The sequence below is a fragment of the Lepisosteus oculatus genome, chromosome 14 (genome assembly GCF_040954835.1).
Source record: "Lepisosteus oculatus isolate fLepOcu1 chromosome 14, fLepOcu1.hap2, whole genome shotgun sequence".
In the NCBI taxonomy this organism is placed as follows: domain Eukaryota; kingdom Metazoa; phylum Chordata; class Actinopteri; order Semionotiformes; family Lepisosteidae; genus Lepisosteus; species Lepisosteus oculatus.
Window position 1 is genome coordinate 24,571,361 of NC_090709.1, and position 13,769 is coordinate 24,585,129.

At 47.2% G+C, this 13,769-nt stretch overlaps 6 non-coding genes across 6 annotated transcripts; all 6 read right to left on the reverse strand.

Moving 5' to 3' along the window:
- Positions 1–6,187: 6,187 nt before the first annotated feature.
- LOC138217575 (5S ribosomal RNA) lies at positions 6,188–6,305 on the reverse strand. The gene has a single exon (XR_011181287.1). It is a non-coding gene; the product is annotated as a 5S ribosomal RNA (ribosomal RNA).
- Positions 6,306–6,842: 537 nt separating this feature from the next.
- LOC138244195 (5S ribosomal RNA) lies at positions 6,843–6,961 on the reverse strand. Its single transcript, XR_011192808.1, has one exon. It is a non-coding gene; the product is annotated as a 5S ribosomal RNA (ribosomal RNA).
- Positions 6,962–7,498: 537 nt separating this feature from the next.
- LOC138244742 (5S ribosomal RNA) lies at positions 7,499–7,617 on the reverse strand. The gene has a single exon (XR_011193357.1). It is a non-coding gene; the product is annotated as a 5S ribosomal RNA (ribosomal RNA).
- Positions 7,618–8,154: 537 nt separating this feature from the next.
- LOC138244743 (5S ribosomal RNA) lies at positions 8,155–8,273 on the reverse strand. The gene has a single exon (XR_011193358.1). It is a non-coding gene; the product is annotated as a 5S ribosomal RNA (ribosomal RNA).
- A 537-nt stretch (positions 8,274–8,810) lies between these two features.
- Positions 8,811–8,929, reverse strand: LOC138216944 (5S ribosomal RNA). Its single transcript, XR_011180657.1, has one exon. It is a non-coding gene; the product is annotated as a 5S ribosomal RNA (ribosomal RNA).
- Positions 8,930–9,466: 537 nt separating this feature from the next.
- Positions 9,467–9,585, reverse strand: LOC138245481 (5S ribosomal RNA). Its single transcript, XR_011194091.1, has one exon. It is a non-coding gene; the product is annotated as a 5S ribosomal RNA (ribosomal RNA).
- Between the last annotated feature and the right edge of the window lie 4,184 nt (positions 9,586–13,769).

Below are 13,769 nucleotides of genomic sequence, written 5' to 3' on the forward strand. Positions count from 1 at the left end.
GCTCTGTTCGCCGATGTCCCACCAGCCCGTCTCTCTCTCAGCCTGTCTCTTGACTTGCAGGAGGAAGAGGAAGTGGAGACAGCTCCTCCGGCAGGAGAGAGGAAGGAGGTCAGTGCTGGTCCCACCCTGCCTCCTGTCCTGTCTGTGGTGGAGTTTCGCCGTCTTGTCTGTCCCTGGGTCTCAGTGTCTCTCTCTCTTTCAGCCCTGTCTGTCAGTGTCTCTCTCCTCCTCCTCTCTGTCCTGTGGTGTCCAGTCAGTGTGTCTCTCTCCTCCTCCTCTCTGTCCTGTGGTGTCCAGGCAGTGTGTCTCTCTCCTCCTCCTCTCAGTCCTGTGGTGTCCAGGCAGTGTGTCTCTCTCCTCCTCCTCCTCTCTGTCCTGTGGTGTCCAGTGGGTCAGTATTAGTGGGCTACACCCAGGCTTACTCACTGCGAGTGTAATCTCAGCAGAGTCTCTGTGCTCTTGGGACACTTGACTCACCTGTCTCTCTCTTTCTCTCCCTGTGCTGTCCCTCTCCTGCCCCCTCTCTCCCTCCTCGGACTCCAGCTGGAGGAGGTCCAATCAGCACCTCCTGTGAGACAGAAGAAAAAGAAGGTGGGTAATGCTCTGATCCTCTCTTTACTCCTGTCCAGTGTCCAGTCAGTGTCCAGTCAGGGTGTCTGTATGAACCCCTCTCTCTCTCAGTGCAGTGTTCATGTCCTGGAGTGTCAAGTCAGTGTGTCTGTATGAACCCCTCTCTCTCTCAGTGCAGTGTTCATGTCCTGGAGTGTCCAGTCAGTGTGTTTGTATGAACCCCTCTCTCTCTCAGTGCAGTGTTCATGTCCTGGGGTGTCCAGTTTGACTCTGAACGTGACCCTCCTGTCTCTGCTTCAGAAGCGCTGTTGCGTCTTTTTGAAGTCCCTGAGCTGCGTGTCAGTGGAGACAGAAGATCAGGACGAGCCGATGGAGGCAGCGGAGACCGTAGCTCAGGAGAGGAAGAGCGAGGGAGAGGAGGAGCAGGCTGCCGGCAAGGACAAGAAGAGGAAGAGGAGGTGCAGGTAAGCAGACAGGGGGGCGCCGCCCGGTCATGTCTGTGATTCAAGGAGGAGTCTCCTCTTGCTGTTTGATGTCATGGTGACGTCAGTGTCTATGTCCCTAACACCTGCAATAACAATATTCTTTCCAGGTTCCTTTCCTGGTTCTGTGCCTGCTAAGATCTGGACTGGACTGCACTGGACCGGACCTGAGGGACACCAGACGACTGTACTGGAGCCTAGGGACACCAGGCTGGACTGGACCGGAGCTGAGAGACACCAAATTGGACTGGACAGGAGCTGAGGGACCCCAGACTATGCTGGACCGAAGCTGAGGGACCCCAGTCTGTGCTGGACCGAAGCTGAGGGACCCCAGTCTGTGCTGGGCCGAAGCTGAGGGACACCAGACTGTGCTGGACCGAAGCTGAGGGACCCCAGACTGTGATGGACTGGAGCTGAGGGGCCCCAGTCTGGATTGGACTGAAGCTGAGGGACCCCAGACTGTGCTGGATCGAAGCTGAGGGACCCCAGTCTGGACCTAAGCTGAGGGACCCCAGTCTGTGCTGGACCGAACCTGAGGGACCCCAGACTGTGCTGGACGAAGCTGAGGGACACCAGACTGGATTGGACTGGAGCTGAGGGACATCAGACTGGACTGGACTTTTGTTAAGCATCAATAAACAATTAAAAAAAAAATCTGTTTAGCTTTTGGTTTGTTCCCTCCCCCCCCCCAAGGTTGCTGCTGGGAGAGGTGTGAGTGGGGCCAGCAGGGGGCGCTCTCACCCTGCGGTCTGTGTGGGTCCTGATGCCCCAGTATAGTGAGGGGGGACACTGGACTGTACACAGGCGCTGTCCTTCTGATGAGACGTCAAACCGAGGTCCTGACTCTCTGTGCTCATTAACAATCCCTGGGTGTCTCTGGAGAAGAGTAGGGGTGTTACCCCAGTGTCATGGCCTGACTCCCCCCTGGTCTTGACCCATCATGGCCTCCTAATCACCCCCCCTCTCTGAACTGGCTCCATCCCTCTGCTCTCCTCCCCACTGGGAGCTGCTGTGTGCTGAGCGGACTGGAGCATCATCCAGGTGGGGGCTCCACACTGAGGGGGGCTGGAGGGGATCCCCCTGACCTGGGAGGAGCTCTGAGTGGAGAGTCCAGACTTATTAATTATTATTATTATTCGTGCTGCACTGGGCTTCAGTCCTGGTAGTGAGAGGGGGATCTGTGATCAGTACAGATACTTATGACTGTATAATAATACACGATAGAAATGGAAAACAGGGTAGCGCTGTAGTCCCTTCGAAACGTTTTGAACTGCCAGAAGAAGTTTTCACAACCCGGACTCGTGAAGGTACAGGTCTTCTCCCTTCGTCCGGAGTAAGGTGAGAGGTCACCCCCTCGGGGCGCAGTATCCCCGATGCACCCCCCCACCACCACCCAAAACGACACACACTTCTGTGACGATTGGGAGACCCCGGTTCGACCAGCCCCTGCGGTGGAGGAAACGGCCCGCTGGAGAGAACACGCAGACTCCACACAGAAGGGTCACCTCGGCATTAATTCCAACAGCAAAACAACACCAGAGAGAAACGGTCTCCGAAAGATAAGCGCACACCGGGAAAAACACGAAGGGGTCATTACAAATGGGAATAGGAGTTCTTTTTTTCTTTTCCGGACGTCAGTTGTATAGTGTCCTGGTGATTTCTCCCGTTTCGAACGGAGTTTAATGTCACGTTTCTACTTTATTAGAGAGAGGCACTGAACTTTGGGGAACGTGACATCCACCCAGTATTACTAGTAGGTTGATAAATATAAATGTTCTTTTTCCCCCCGTATGATACCTCGCGAAATATAACGATGGCCAACTCCTTAAGTCGAAATTTAAACCCTTCTCACGCTACAAGACAGTCCGTCAACATCGCCGCGGCCCGAAGCGCGACCTTCGCTATGACGTTGGCGGAAAAGGGGGTAGGGTAAGTACGTCACAGCCGGGGGAAGCCCCTATCACGTGAGAGGGGTGCGGCGGGCGACGAGCCCCCGGGGGCGAAGAGAAGTTGATTTGCGTGGGGTGTGGAAACACTACACGACCGGGCAAGCGAGCCGTTTTTTTTTTGTTTTGTTTTTTCCAGAACATCAGAACAACCGCAGAGATGACCATCGATCCACCTCCAGACGTTTCCTTTTTTGTCCTCTTTGGCCCGCAAAATAAAAAAAAAACTGGGATCCATCGTGGCGTTGCCAAATTAAAACGTCAACCACTTTTCGGGCTTTCGTGCTGTCCATGATGAAACCGTCATGGTTGTGTAAGCATACGTTACGTCACAGACCGGCTGCGCTCGGACGTGAGGAGTGTCGTTACGTTTTTGAAATGGCACGTCAGACAAGATCTCTGACAAGATCTCCGAAAAACCCAAACCTGTAAGATTCAATTTCAATTCAGTTTTTTATATAGCGCCTTTCACAACAAGAATGCCCCAAGGCCCCGAACAAAGGAGTTGTTCCACACCCCCGCCACCCTCTGTGTACAGTAGAGCCCCCTGTACTGACTGGAGGAGCTCACCCAGCTGTGTCTGGAGAGAAGCCGGGGTATCGGCTTCAACCACAGGGCTGGGCGGCTTGTTCCCCACCCCCACCCCCTTCTGTGTACAGAAGAGCCTCCTGTCCTGACTCCAGTAGGAAATGTCACCTGGAGGCAACACACCGGCTTCTTTTAACAGATCACCTCGGGAATCGGGAACAATGGAGCTGTGTGCGGCCGTCTGTACGGAGGGGTTCAGCGCGGGGGGGCTCCGGGCTCGGGTCTGGACCCGGGGGGGGGGGGGGCTGTCTGTGTGGAGTCTGCATGTTCTCTCTGTGTTCTCCGGGTCCAAAGACAGGCTTTTGGGCTAATTGGCTTCTGGGAAAACTGGCCCTGGTGTGTGTGTGTCCTATGATGGAGTGCTGTCCTGTCCAGGGTGTGTGAGTGAGTGTGTGTTTGTCATGTGATGGACTGGTTCCTGTCCAGGGTGTGTGAGTTTGTGTGTCTGAGTGTCCTGTGAGGGACTGGTGTCCTATCCAGGTTGTGTGTGTGTGTCCTGTGAGGGACTGGTGTCCTGTTCAGGGTGTGTGAGTGTGTGTGTGTGTCCTGTGAGTGACTGGTGTCCTGTCCAGGGTGTGTGAGTGTGTGTGTGTCCTGTGATGGACTGGTGTCCTGTCCAGGGTGTGTGAGTGAGTGTGTGTGTGTCCTGTGATGGACTGGTGTCCTGTCCAGGTTGTGTGAGTGTGTGTGTCTGTGTGTCCTGTGATGGACAGATGGTACCAAGCCTGGACACCCATGAGACACTGGCTTCCTCAGAAGACTCTCACGGAGGGCACACTGTCCCTAACCCGGGTCCAGAAGAAACTACAGTGATCTATAATTCCTGCGCCTCGGAAGGGTTTATGACGTCTATGTCCGGCGCCCGCGCCCGTGGACCGGCGGTTTGGCGTCGCGCTCCGCAGCTCGAGCTTCGGTGCGAGTCAGGGCGGGAGGGAGTCGATGTGGCCTCGGCGCCATCTTTGCTGGTGAGTCAATTGTGACCGTTGCGGTACAATAAACCATCAATAAACCTTTTCCCACCCCGTCCAGTATTTCTGTCGCGGCCCACGTCCCTTCCAATCGACAAACTATAAATAAAAAACAGTAGCCCTTCGCAACATTACACGCCATTTTTTTTATTTTAAACGTCCGCTAGATACGCAGGTGGCTCGATACCTGTCTTATCCTCGCCGGCGTCTTTATACCGGCAAGTGAATTTTATTTGGGGTCCCTCAGAATTGTGACAGAAATGTCAGTGAACCACAATAAAAAACGAAACTTTTTTTTAAAGGCGGTGAATGGATTTTTTGAGTAACCGTGTAGCGACTAACGTAAGGAAAAAAAAGTTGTCTTTCCCTACGAAGACGTTTTGGTACAGGACTTTCTTTAAATATCAGTTGTGCATAGCGTTTTACAAAAAGTTGATGATGATCTTGGAGATAATTGCAAAGGAAAATTGAGATAACTACCAAAACATTACGTGTGAAACGACAGGACAGAACTTTGAACCCACAAAGAAACAAAGGTATGAAATATTGCCTCGTCATGGGGGGTTGATAATTGTTGTAAGTGTTCCTAATTTTCGTAAAGAAATGTATATTATGGGAGTCACACGTGAGATTTAGTGTATATACGTTTCATATTGTGCATATATACGGGGTTAAAAAGTGGAATGAGTATGATTATAAACTCGTGTGTCCTATAATCAGATAATTTTTGAACAAGCTTTGATTAGACAGGTGAAAAACAACATCAGATCCTTTTTTTAATATATTCTCACGTCTGAATATCAGCTTCTCCCCTCTGGCCAACATTTCAGGGCTCCCAGGTGTAGATCCCAAATTGAAACAAATATTAATTTGTTACCCAGTTAAACAGTTAATAGAAGTGAGTGACCAGGGTAAATAAAGGTGGGTCAGTGTAAACTGTTTATTCTGGACCAGACTTCGTCATGTGTGATATGTCATGACTTCTTATATTAAGTTTTATCTTTATATTTAGTTCTACATGTGTAATAGATGCGATGTGTGTCCATAAAAAGGTTTCTCCAGGGGAAAATCAAGTTGGTTTTAAAACCGTGTTTCCTTTTTAGGGTACGTTTGCATTCCAAGTGTGGGGTTTTTGCCTTTTTATCATATTTTGGATGTGAATCCGTGGTATTTTTGCTGAGACAAGTTGCTTTTCTTATACGCGGAGGGATCTGCTCGTGAGATGTCCGCTTGGTCCATTTCTGAGCTCAGTATAAGGTGTAGAAAGCATGACTGTCATCATAACCCGCCTCTCACCCAGGTGTGGAATAATGTTGTGACTATTGCTTCAGCAATAACATGCTGATTGCATGTTTCTAGATGGGTATAACAGAGATCTCAACTACTGAGGGGCCTTATTAATAAAGTCTCCACAGCCGAAGCGCTGTGTCTCTTTTCAGCTGGCGATAAACCTTTCCTCGATCCTTTGCGGACTTGTAAAACTGTTCCTGATCAGAATAAAAAACGCTCACGCTAATACACAAGCACCCGTGTCTCGCCAAAGCTGACAAATAAACAGACGGACAAGCCGCACTGCACGTGTGAACAGGGGAATGAGCGAGCGAGCGGGGATAGGGCGCCTCCTGCGCTTAAAAGCTTACAGCACCTGGTATTCCCAGGCGGTCTCCCATCCAAGTACTAACCAGGCCCATCCCTGTTTAGCTTCCGAGATCAGACGAGATCAGGCGTGCTAAGGGGGTGTGGCCGTAAGCGAGAGCAAGGCTCGCTGGCACCCTTCTTATTGAGAGGACAGCTCCGTCACCTCTTTTACGACGCTGCTTTTTTTCCCTTGCGTTTTTCTCTTCTTCCCACGTTCTCTCTCTTCACTGCCTTCGTCCCCGCTCTATTTCACTTCAGCCTTTCACTCTTGCTTCCTTCCAATGAGGACGGAGCTGCGGGAGAAAGGGCGCTATAGAGGATCGCTGTGGAGAGCTGCTGCTGTGCTTTGACATCTGAGCTCTGTGGAATACGATCTCAATACAATTCTGAAAAACGCGACTCTCCGAACGCCAGCCGAACAAGTCTCCACAGCCGACGCGCTGTGTCTCTTTTCAGCTGGCGACAAACCTTTCCTCGATCCTTTGCGGACTTGTAAAACTGTTCATGATCAGAATAAAAAACGCTCACGCTAATACACAAGCACCCGTGTCTCGCCAAAGCTGACAAATAAACAGACGGACAAGCCGCACTGCACGTGTGAACAGGGGAATGAGCGAGCGAGCGGGGATAGGGCGCCTCCTGCGCTTAAAAGCTTACAGCACCTGGTATTCCCAGGCGGTCTCCCATCCAAGTACTAACCAGGCCCATCCCTGTTTAGCTTCCGAGATCAGACGAGATCAGGCGTGCTCAAGGGGGTGTGGCCGTAAGCGAGAGAAAGGCTCGCTGTCACCCTTCTTATTGAGAGGACAGCTCCGTCACCTCTTTTACGACGCTGCTTTTTTTCCCTTGCGTTTTTCTCTTCTTCCCACGTTCTCTCTCTTCACTGCCTTCGTCCCCGCTCTATTTCACTTCAGCCTTTCACTCTTGCTTCCTTCCAATGAGGACGGAGCTGCGGGAGAAAGGGCGCTATAGAGGATCGCTGTGGAGAGCTGCTGCTGTGCTTTGACATCTGAGCTCTGTGGAAAACGATCTCAATACAATTCTGAAAAACGCGACTCTCCGAACGCCAGCCGAACAAGTCTCCACAGCCGAAGCGCTGTGTCTCTTTTCAGCTGGCGATAAACCTTTCCTCGATCCTTTGCGGACTTGTTAAACTGTTCATGATCAGAATAAAAAACGCTCACGCTAATACACAAGCACCCGTGTCTCGCCAAAGCTGACAAATAAACAGACGGACAAGCCGCACTGCACGTGTGAACAGGGGAATGAGCGAGCGAGCGGGGATAGGGCGCCTCCTGCGCTTAAAAGCTTACAGCACCTGGTATTCCCAGGCGGTCTCCCATCCAAGTACTAACCAGGCCCATCCCTGTTTAGCTTCCGAGATCAGACGAGATCAGGAGTGCTCAAGGGGGTGTGGCCGTAAGCGAGAACAAGGCTCGCTGGCACCCTTCTTATTGAGAGGACAGCTCCGTCACCTCTTTTACGACGCTGCTTTTTTTCCCTTGCGTTTTTCTCTTCTTCCCACGTTCTCTCTCTTCACTGCCTTCGTCCCCGCTCTATTTCACTTCAGCCTTTCACTCTTGCTTCCTTCCAATGAGGACGGAGCTGCGGGAGAAAGGGCGCTATAGAGGATCGCTGTGGAGAGCTGCTGCTGTGCTTTGACATCTGAGCTCTGTGGAAAACGATCTCAATACAATTCTGAAAAACGCGACTCTCCGAACGCCAGCCGAACAAGTCTCCACAGCCGAAGCGCTGTGTCTCTTTTCAGCTGGCGATAAACCTTTCCTCGATCCTTTGCGGACTTGTAAAACTGTTCATGATCAGAATAAAAAACGCTCACGCTAATACACAAGCACCCGTGTCTCGCCAAAGCTGACAAATAAACAGACGGACAAGCCGCACTGCACGTGTGAACAGGGGAATGAGCGAGCGAGCGGGGATAGGGCGCCTCCTGCGCTTAAAAGCTTACAGCACCTGGTATTCCCAGGCGGTCTCCCATCCAAGTACTAACCAGGCCCATCCCTGTTTAGCTTCCGAGATCAGACGAGATCAGGAGTGCTCAAGGGGGTGTGGCCGTAAGCGAGACCGAGGTTCGCTGGCACCCTTCTTATTGAGAGGACAGCTCCGTCACCTCTTTTACTACGCTGCTTTTTTTCCCTTGCGTTTTTCTCTTCTTCCCACGTTCTCTCTCTTGACTGCCTTCGTCCCCGCTCTATTTCACTTCAGCCTTTCACTCTTGCTTCCTTCCAATGAGGACGGGGCTGCGGGAGAAAGGGCGCTATAGAGGATCGCTGTGGAGAGCTGCTGCTGTACTTTGACATCTGAGCTCTGTGGAAAACGATCTCAATACAATTCTGAAAAACGCGACTCTCCGAACGCCAGCCGAACAAGTCTCCACAGCCGAAGCGCTGTGTCTCTTTTCAGCTGGCGATAAACCTTTCCTCGATCCTTTGAGGACTTGTAAAACTGTTCCTGATCAGAATAAAAAACGCTCACGCTAATACACAAGCACCCGTGTCTCGCCAAAGCTGACAAATAAACAGACGGACAAGCCGCACTGCACGTGTGAACAGGGGAATGAGCGAGCAAGCGGGGATAGGGCGCCTCCTGCGCTTAAAAGCTTACAGCACCTGGTATTCCCAGGCGGTCTCCCATCCAAGTACTAATCAGGCCCATCCCTGTTTAGCTTCCGAGATCAGACGAGATCAGACGTGCTCAAGGGGGTGTGGCCGTAAGCGAGAGCAAGGCTCGCTGGCACCCTTCTTATTGAGAGGACAGCTCCGTCACCTCTTTTACGACGCTGCTTTTTTTCCCTTGCGTTTTTCTCTTCTTCCCACGTTCTCTCTCTTCACTGCCTTCGTCCCCGCTCTATTTCACTTCAGCCTTTCACTCTTGCTTCCTTCCAATGAGGACGGAGCTGCGGGAGAAAGGGCGCTATAGAGGATCGCTGTGGAGAGCTGCTGCTGTGCTTTGACATCTGAGCTCTGTGGAAAACGATCTCAATACAATTCTGAAAAACGCGACTCTCCGAACGCCAGCCGAACAAGTCTCCACAGCCGAAGCGCTGTGTCTCTTTTCAGCTGGGGATAAACCTTTCCTCGATCCTTTGCGGACTTGTAAAACTGTTCCTGATCAGAATAAAAAACGCTCACGCTAATACACAAGCACCCGTGTCTCGCCAAAGCTGACAAATAAACAGACAGACAAGCCGCACTGCACGTGTGAACAGGGGAATGAGCGAGCGAGCGGGGATAGGGCGCCTCCTGCGCTTAAAAGCTTACAGCACCTGGTATTCCAAGGCGGTCACCCATCCAAGTACTAACCAGGCCCATCCCTGTTTAGCTTCCGAGATCAGACGAGATCAGGCGTGCTCAAGGGGGTGTGGCCGTAAGCAAGAGCAAGGCTCGCTGGCACCCTTCTTATTGAGAGGACAGCTCCGTCACCTCTTTTACGACGCTGCTTTTTTTCCCTTGCGTTTTTCTCTTCTTCCCACGTTCTCTCTCTTCACTGCCTTCGTCCCTGCTCTATTTCACTTCAGCCTTTCACTCTTGCTTCCTTCCAATGAGGACGGAGCTGCGGGAGAAAGGGCGCTATAGAGGATCGCTGTGGAGAGCTGCTGCTGTGCTTTGACATCTGAGCTCTGTGGAAAACGATCTCAATACAATTCTGAAAACCGCGACTCCCCGAACGCCAGCCGAACAAGTCTTTAAGTGGAAATCTAATAAGTAAATTGATTCTTAAAATGTAGAGAGCTTTGCAAAGAAATATATTGGGGCTTTTAGATAATATATTTCAAGTATGTAATTGCTGTGCTACAGTACGTGCAGAATTTTAGAAAACAGTGCGTCAACAAAGTACACTGTTTAGGTTACTTTAGAAGACAATGTACCAAAACAATATATGCTGTCTGGGTCGTTAGAATTAGCTGAAAGTAACTGATAAGCTTTGAATAACATATCTAGTGCTTCTTCTTTCGCTTTTTGATGTAATCTGTTTTCTCTTAGGGAAAGTGGAAGTTTTAGAATGGACAAAGCGCTGAGCTTTTTTACAGCGCAACGTCTTATGAAAAGCCTGTACTGCTTGTAACAGATTGAGTCTCTGGTTGCTCCCAATATTGAAATAAAGACCTTACTCAGGTGAGAACTCTCTCTTGTGGCTTCCTTGATAGTTATATTTCCATGACACCGGTTTTAATGTCTGTAGATTGTATCTTATTTTTATTTTTTGTTTTGTTTCATGTTCATATTATGTGTTTTCACCCAGTTGACTCCAGTTAATAACAGTTCACCCAGTTAATAGCCACTTTTGATGCGCGAAAAACGGGTGATCTTTCTATCTCGTGATCAGCTTAGTATCTTTCTGTAAGTTTTTTTCTTCTTAATTAAACGTTTAAAATACATGAATTTCATAAAGACAACACACGTTTCGAACAGAAAAAAATCATATTCTGTTCTCTTCCTGGTATGTATAACAGATCAGCAGGTCTTATTTTCCCAATTGCTTTTTTCCACTGTATTTATCATAATGGCTAGCCAATGTCCTCTCTTAGCTAGGTAATGTTACTTGTGGATGTGCTTCTGCGTTGCGTAGAAGCACATGTATCCATAGAAAGTGTATTATACTACTATTTGAGCTACAGTACATAAAAATAATTATATCGTTATTAATTTCTTTAGGTACGTGATTCCATATTATATTCCCTATTAATCAAATTCTAAAAGTATGCTTTTGTTTACTCCGATAACGAGCACATTCACAGAAAATGTGAATATCTTATGACTTTTCACAAAGTATATAAAGTTAAGATGGTCAGAAGGAGCATGTAAAAACGTTTCCGAAACGTGGTAAAATCTTACTACATGTAAGACTTTGATGCTTAAAATGTTTAGGAAGAAAGTGGAATACTGGTGTGTATTTTTTCTTTAAACTACCAATACCAGCCATATACAGTTTACACTATATGTTTATGTTCCTAAATTAATATAGTTAATGGTGGTGTATCGTGGTTGTAGAGGTTTGATGGGTTTACTGAGACAATTATTAATTGTAGCAGTAATCACGAGGTTGTTCGTTGTGGCTTTTAGAAAATCAATCGTCAGAACAACTAACAACGCACACACACGGGTTCAATACACGAGATACATTTATTAACATAAATTGTGCACCAAACATATACTAGTCTGCCTGGATACGAGCGGCAGACCTTACTGTGAGGGTTATCAATATACAAGGTATATAATCTCGAAGAGATGCAAACACAAAGATACACAACAGAGAATATATGTCAATATATATCATTCGGTTACCAAATCGCTAATCAGTGTTATTACCCACTGTTACTCTAAACTCGGAAGTAAATACATTACTCATGAATTAAATTGATAACAACTTTTTTTGAGGTACAACTGAATTCTCGAGACAGAATGTAGAACATGGGGTTTACTTATCCACTGTGTATGGATTTGGAATCTCCCGGCACGAACACCAAACCAGCTGACAAGCTCTGTTGCAGCCTCTGTTCCAGCAGTTGTCCAATGGGCGTTGTCCCGGCGTCCTCTGGCTACCAGTCTGAATCCATCAAGAAGACAGGAATTTTAATATCGCACTGCCGTCTTGTGTACAAAATATTTGTTCAGCTCTAACGTCTGTGTGCGTTGACAAGGCATCTCAAAAGGAGGTATTAAATAAGAAAATGATCCTTTCTGTTACCATTCCTGTGGTTGGAGCGTTGTTTCACCCTTTTACGTTCTACAATATTTACAGACAAGGTTTTATCACTGGAGTTGTACAGAACAAGTGTGCATCAGTCCATGAAAATCATCAGTACTGCTGTTTTTCTATGCATAGTTTAATCAAGAGCACTTAAAAGATGCAAAAGATGGATTGTGGTCTGTGAGCACCTGCACATCTTCAAAAGTTCTCTATGTCAGGGGTGTAGCTTAGTGGTAGAGTGCTTGTCTTACATGTATGAGGTCCCAGGTTCAATCTCTAGCATCTTCAAGTGCTTTATGTTACTGTGCTCACATCGCAGTCTTCTGTCGAGTGAGAACTCTTTGCTCGTGTTCATAGAGAGCCAGGTTTACACAATTAAACTTGAAGTGCTACAGTGTTCTCTGCAGTTTTAGATGTACCTCCAAAGCATTTAGTTCTGTTAACTACCAAAGAATGTGAACTAATTTAAAGTCACATTCAGGAAATCCAGAGAACGTCTTCACACTTGTCGTGGCTGTTGCAGAAAAACCTCACCCGGGATTTCCTGAGAGATCATTCACCGAGCGAGTCCTCCCTCTGGATTCCGCACTGAGCTGAAAGCTGCGCGAATTCCTCACTGCGTGTCCTGTACTGTGTAGCACAGTGACAAGAACGCCTTGAGTTTTTTTCCGTATGTGAAGGAAAATGCAAAAGAGCATGAAAAGTGTTGATGGTATAAAATATCCATGGTACAACTCGAGAAAGAACTGACGGACAAAACAATGACATTTGATGATTACAAGAGAAACACAACCATCCGAACATGGGCTTGGATCCTGAACGCTTGTGTTAAAAGACAAAGCAAAGGATATAACCTGTAAATGTCTTCATGTCTTACAATTTCTTCCTTTCTTAATAATTTCTTACTATTGATAGATGCTTTTTTGAATTTTAACAGAATCACAATTACAGACATTTGGGGTTAAACTGTTATTCACATATTCTAACGAAGAGAAACGTTAGTGTCTTCCGGTATGTGAGCCCATTTCTCAAATAGGAAAAGAATAAGTTATATAAATTGAATTATTCTATTTTGTAGGCTTGCATAGTCTTATTCATATTTCAGTTAAACCTTTTCTTCTGTAGTAATTTCACTTGATATTATATTAGTCCTGATTTACAATTTTTGGACATGGTTCATCTTAAATAATTTGTAATTAGTTTCAGTTTTGGAAAATCGCGCCCAGAAGCTACTAAAACTGGTAATGTTTGCATAATGTGTAATGCAATAGTAGCATTTTGGGTGGGAAAACAAAAGGTATTTCTTGGTATGAATCCCAACACTTCATAAGTGGTGTTCGAGGATTTCTCGCTTCAGATAAAGCTGTCGATACATCACAGATTTTTACTCAATCAATATCAGCAGTGTTATCGCTACCGAACACAAAATATAGATCCTGGCAATACTTCGTGAGATCTTCGTAAGAAAATCCAAAAAAGTACAGAAGCAATAAACGCTTTTTTTGGATCAAGAAGAGGATAATTATGAGACTCAAAATATCCCTGTCTTTTCTTTTTTCGAGGACAAATGGATTATTGAGGTGTAAAGATGGGTTCAAAACCAAAATCATCTGCTATTGCTGCTGTTTCTTTGATAGTTTCTTCAAATCCTTCAATTGATCATTGATTTAGAGGAATAATATTATACAAATTGTGGTTTTCTGTGAATTGCCAATTTTATTGTAATTACATCTTCGTTTACAGATGTCTTGCATGTATCACAAGGTATAATAGTCGCCGTGTGTCCTCAGCTAAAATGTTTTAAAAAGTACGACAAAAGTACAATATGCTTAACAACATTTATGGTTATATCTATATTAAAATGA